The sequence below is a fragment of the Crocodylus porosus genome, unplaced genomic scaffold (genome assembly GCF_001723895.1).
Source record: "Crocodylus porosus isolate Cpor-Errol unplaced genomic scaffold, CroPor_comp1, whole genome shotgun sequence".
Taxonomy (NCBI): Eukaryota; Metazoa; Chordata; order Crocodylia; family Crocodylidae; genus Crocodylus; species Crocodylus porosus.
In genome coordinates, this window is record NW_017728886.1 from 14,430,657 (window position 1) to 14,436,656 (window position 6,000).

General features: G+C 48.8%; 1 protein-coding gene across 1 annotated transcript in view; it reads left to right on the forward strand.

Moving 5' to 3' along the window:
• Positions 1-6,000, forward strand: part of RBM33 (RNA binding motif protein 33) — a gene marked incomplete at its 5' end in the record, with an annotated part of 168,933 nt that overhangs the window by 90,279 nt on the left and 72,654 nt on the right. The gene's annotated exons all lie outside the window — the stretch shown is intronic.

Sequence of the window (6,000 nt, forward strand, 5' to 3'; positions counted from 1 at the left end):
TGGAGTTTGAAGGAGCATAGCTGTGGGGGTGGTGTTTTAGAGGCTGTGGGTAAAGGGAAGAGATGAAGTGTGGGAACTGAGACTGACAGACAATGCTGGGGATCAGGTTTGAAAAAAACAGGCAAAAGAGTTTGTCTCCTGGAGACCCACTCTTCCTCTGACCCCCAATGAAACTAGGGTTCTGCATTACCAAATATATGTGGAACTTCCTACCAGAAAGTCTCATCTCCCTTGAGTTGATGCACCTACGGGATGATGGTATACTGCTGTCTGTTACTTAGTCCAAGTAGCAGAGATCTGTGCAGTGGACCTAATGGTTTTAACCCTGCCAATGAGTTGCGTTGCTATCAATATAATGTCATCTGTTGTAATGTTTGTCTTTTCAGCTGGTGTTTTAAAAAATATGTAGAAAATAAATTTAATATGCATGCTTGCACCTGTAAGATTATTGAATTAACTTTACTTCATGGCAGAGTTAATGTTAGCCTGTACAGCCTTCACTGAGCTCCTTTACATAAATTCATTATAGTAATCTTCTAATTGTATGAGTGCATACTCCTGTTCTTCCCATAGTACCAGATGGTCCAGGTCTGGGAATGAGTCGGGGGTCCTGGTTCATTTGTCACCACCTGGAAGGTGCGTAGGAAATGAGGCAGAGGATTCCAGGGAAGAAGATAGTGTCTCACGGTTCAGCCAGTGCACCTGCAGTGAAATAGGCTGCTTTGCCTGCCTGTGCCACTGTAATGCTGGATAAGCCACACATTGTTGGGGCAACATATTGAGCAACAAGGAGAAAGTACTGAATTCAGTACCCTGTGTAAAACAAGTGGCTTGTGCAGCAAGACTTTTAATTATATCAGTATATACTGTCTGAGTGCATAGGTTTGCAGCTTCCTCAACTGGCTTGTTGAACTGTGTGCTTGCAGTACTGCAATACAAAGAGCTATGACTTGAGCAGTGGGATCTAATTACATTAGGTAAAAGCAATGGAAGTCTCTTTTCCCAGAGGAGTAGGGAGGCTGCTGGGTACTGTACTGGATCTGTTGGCTGATCAGGTGGTTCAGCATGGCCTTTTCCTTTTCCTTTCTTGGGTGTGTGTTCTGTCCTTCAGTGCAGTGATACCATGTGTCTAGTCATTATGGGAGAGAGATTGGCTTTCTTCCCTCTCTTTATGGCAGCTTGTAGGTGTTCTCATGGTAGCAATGGTTCCAACTTGGGCCTGGCTCTTTAGACTGTTTATGATGTTCAGTTGTTACTTTGACAGATTAACTTTTTTTTTTCCACATCAGCAGGAAAGAAGGGCAGTGACAACTTAACTATATAATTTAGTCAAATACAATCAATTTCATGGGGCAAAAATATTGCCTTTTGTTTAAAAGATTCCTCCTCTTTTGCTGCATTTAAAAGGTGAACTTAAAACTATGGAAGTATTTGAACTTCTCAATGCTACAAGGCTGTTTTATAATGTAAACGGTTAGGTAACCAAGTATACAAGTCACTGTCAACTTCTGTAAATATTATGGATGTTGTGAAGGCTGTCATGGTTGAGCTTACAATAGTTCATTCTACTAAATGAAGTGGACAAATGAAGAGACTGTATGGCTTTGGACACTGGTAAAGGAGAGAGAAAATCTTTCACTCTCTGGGGTGGTTGAATCAAATCAGTGCAGGATAGGAGTGATGGACTAGTTTTGTCTGACAACACTTGTCCAAAACATTTGTCCAAAATGTCTTGGAAAATTTCTGAGGTTTGGAGCCAGGCTTGCAGGGAGACAGCTGCGTGCTGCCTGCCTTGTGACTTGGCTCTGCAGGGAGCAGAGCTCCATGCCAGGGGTCTCCTCGCTGCCACTGCCTGCCCCATGCTGCCCAGCGACATGGGGCTGCATGGGGTGGGCAATGGTGGCGAGGAGACCCCAGTGCAGATCTCTGCTCCCTGTAGAGTCAGGTCATGCAGCAGGGCAGTGTTGGTCACTGCTGCGCAACCTGGCTCTGCAGGGAGAAGAGATCCGGGGCAGCGGTGGGGAGGAGATCCCAGGGCAGATGTCTGCTCCCTGCATAGCCAGGTCGCATGGCAGGGCAGTGCTGGTCCCTGCTGGGTGGCCTGGCTATGCAGGGAGCAGAGATCCGGGGCAGCGTGGGGTGGGGAGTGGTGGCAAGGAGCCCCCGGCTTGGCTCTCTGATCTCTGCAGAGCTGAGTCATGTGGTAGGGACCAGCAGGCTTGCTCGCTGCTCTGCACTGCTTCCCTGCCATGCAACTTGGCTCCAAAGTGGGGGGTGTTCGCCTCGCCTGCAGTGAGGGTAGCAGTCCTCCCCCAGATGAGCCATCTATGGCCCGGTCCTGCTCCCCACTGGGGCCCTGCAGGCCCCACCTGGCTACGTAGGTCTGTGCTGAGCTTCTCTTGCAGCCTGTTCAAAACAGATTCAGAGGATATTCAGACGAGACGAAACGAAACAGGACGGTGATCTGAAATGCCAAAACGAATCACTGTCCTCCAAAACAGCCGAATCTGAAACTGAAGTGAAACACAGCTGTTTCACACAGCCCTACCAGTATTGCTTGGTCTCATGCAGGGAGAGTGGCTACAGCTTAAGGGCTGATGCATACTCCTGAGCAGCAGCAGCTCCTCCTCTCCATTTAAAGTATACATTTGTTCATGCCATCAGTGCAGGGGCGCCAGAGATTGATCAAGGAAACTTGGCCACACTTTTTTTCTCCCATGGATTTGTGGTCCTTGCAGATTCCAGCTGAGGAAAATTGGTCAGATAGTGCAGAAAAGATTTGTTTCTGTGCCAGGTCTCTTGGGCAGATAAATGGAAGGCTTTGCTGCTCGTGGTGGTTCATTATTGTTTTGCATAAAGTAAATTCACCTTCTCTTTAAAAAATAATCTGAAAAACCTTTTTGCATTTGGCATTTGTCAAGTTCCCTCTACATGAAACCGTTGTAGTAGTTCCAGTGCCAGGGTTGTGGGCCTGCTTATATTATGGATCTGTTTGCATGCTGTAGTGAAGCCTCTGTATAGAGATGCCTTGGAAGAGAGAGTAGTATGAGGTCAGTGCAGTGCTTTGCCTCAATTAATTAGGTCTGGTGGGGCACTGTTCTGATTGGGCTACACTTGATTTTTGGACCCAAAGTTGGTGTCTGTGTTGTATTATGTAGACAATGCTGGCTTGTTCATAGCTAGCAAAGGTATCTGTTGTGGTTCCTTGTGCTATATAAGCACACCCTCCCCTGCTTTTTTCTGCCCCCTCCCCATATGTGCACATGCACACGCTACATTCTGTATTTACTCAACTGTTAGATGACCTCACACCCCATATTAGATTCTAATTATGGGAAAATTATGAACTTGTTATAATTTTCCAGGTATAGAATCTAAGAATTGGGAAGTTTTCTTGGATTCCAGCATTCCCCCTCTTCCCTGCCCCCACCCCCCAGCAGGGGAAGCAGAAGCGGGGGTGGGGAGGGCAAGTCAGGTGGCTCCCTTGCCTTCTGCCTTCCCACTTCCCCCAATAGCCTTCTTGCCACCTGAATCTCCCTACAGCTTCTGCTTCTTCACCCCCTACCCACTCCATCTTGCCCCAGTCTCCATCTCCTCTCCCCCCTTCCCCTATTCTCCTCCTCCCCCCACTGTCAGAAACCTCTCAGACTGCTATTTCCCAGACCATAGTACCTGGAAGGTCAGCCCTTGCTTCATTGCAGCAATGTTGGTGCTGCTGATTGGCCAGGCAGAGGAAGGAGTTTCCTGTGCTCCATGCCCAGAAGAGACCTGAGCGGGAGCCAAGTTGCACTTGACAGTAAGGGGAGTGTTGGGGGAGGCAGAGGGCAGAAGCTGCAGCGTGGGGCACCTGTTCCCCCCCTCTACTTCTTCATATTTGCAGATGGGCTTTTTCCCCCATGCTCATTGGGAAGAAAAACCTTGCCTTATACTGAAGTAAATATGATGCATGGCTGCACACACACATGCCTGGATGGAGGGATGGATGGATTCTAGGGGTGTACCGATAGAGATTTTTGGGGCTGATACTGATTGCCAATTTTTAAGGAGGTATATCAGCCAATACCCATCCAATTTTCTATATGCAGCTCTTCAACTTGAAGAGCTGCTTCCAGTTGGTAAGTCTGGTGTGGTAGAAGGGAAGGAGTACAGGGGGGCAGATCAAGGCCCCTGGCATGAGGGAGGGAATGCAGCAGGGGCAGGCACTGACTAGTCAGGGTAGGGAGGGGCATGGGACAGAGCCGCAAGTGGCTTCTCCAGGAGGCAGGGGAGGTGTGTAGCTCCTGGATCTGCACGGGGTGGGGCTGGAGCCAGGGTGAGTACAGTGTAGGTGCGGCTTGTTGTGGGGCACAGGAAGGGAGGGGGGTGGCTCCTGCTGCTGTGCATGGATCATCTGGTGCTTGTCTGGTGGCTCCTGTCACTAGTCTGGGAGGGCACAGAGCAGGGTGGCATATTCCCCTGGATCTGCCAGCTAGGAAGAGCCCGGTCCCAACCTGCCTTGCCCTTTCCAGATCCAGGGCACATGCCCCCTCAGATGAGTGGCAGGAGCTGGCAGACCAGCACTGGATGAGTTGCGCATAGCAGCGGGAACTGCCTTACACTCCCCCCCGCCCCCCAACCTCTCCCAATGGGCCGTGCCTGTCCCAGCCTTGGTTGGGCCGCCCCACACCCTACCTCACTACGGGGACTTTGATCTGCCACCCCCATGTCCTTTTTACCTCCCCCCTCCCCTTTCCCTTCCACCACAACAGACTTATCAGCTGTATGAAGCATTCCACGCTGCCACCTCTGCTCCTCACTGCCTATGTGCTGTGCTGCAGCTGCACGCACGCACGCAAGGGTATTTATCAGACAATTATCGGCTGCATTGGGCCCATTTCTGATGCAGAAAATTTTCTTTATATCTGTGCTGATCCGATATTGGACCATTTGTATCGGTGCACCTCTAATAGTTTTGTGATAGGGTGGCGTCCTGTTCTTGAATTCGCAGGCTGTTTCCTTAGAATTACTGAGTATGGTTAAGTCACCATACCACTAAATTGCATGACGGGATGTTATCAGTGGCAGCTAATGATGCTGAAATCTGTCATAGTTTCTACGGTCGGAAGGGACCTGAGTAGATCATCTAATCCGACCCCCTGCCATGGCAGGAAAGAGTACTGGGGTCATCTTACCCCCACTTCCTCCAACGCCATTCAGCATGCCAGACCTTAGTTTGTTCCACAGCTACTCAAGGTAGCTTGTTCCAGTGCGACCTAGTCAGAAACTTCTTTGTAATCTCCAGTCTAAATTTCCTCTGCTGCAGTTTCAGGTCATTGCTCCTAGTTCTGACCCCTGCAACCACAGAGAAAAATCTAGCTCCATCCTCTTAATTGAAGATTTATCAAATCTCCCTACAGTTTTCCCTTCCCTGGACAAAATTCTAGTTCTTTCAACCTTTCCTCAGAAGTCATGTTTCCCAGGTTCCTAATTGCTTTTTGTTACTTCTCCCTGGACTCTTTCAGTCTGTTTGCATCCTTCTTGAAGTGAGGGGCCCAAAACTGAACACAGTACTCCAGGTAAGGCCTCACCAGTGTTGACTAGAACAGAAGAATCACTTCCCTTGATTTGCAAGAGGCACTCCTGTCAATACAATCCAGTATGCTGTAGTGTAGTGTTTTTTCCAGCAGCGAGCATACTGATGGCTCATAGTCTGATTATGGATCACTGTAATTTCCAGGATTTTGCGATACCACAGCCTAGCCAATCATTCCCCAGTCTGTATTTGTGCTGTCCCACATATAGGGCTTGCTTGTCCCTTTTTGAGTTTCACTGGATTGAGTTTTAGCTAATTTTTTCAGTTTGTTCAGGTCACCTAGCCCTATCCCTGAGAGTGTGTACAACATCTTCATTAACGATGTGGACACTGGAGTCAGGAGTGGACTGGCCAAGTTTGCTGATGACACCAAACTTTGGGGCAAAGCATCCACGCCAGAAGATAGGCGGGTGATCTAGGCTGTCCTG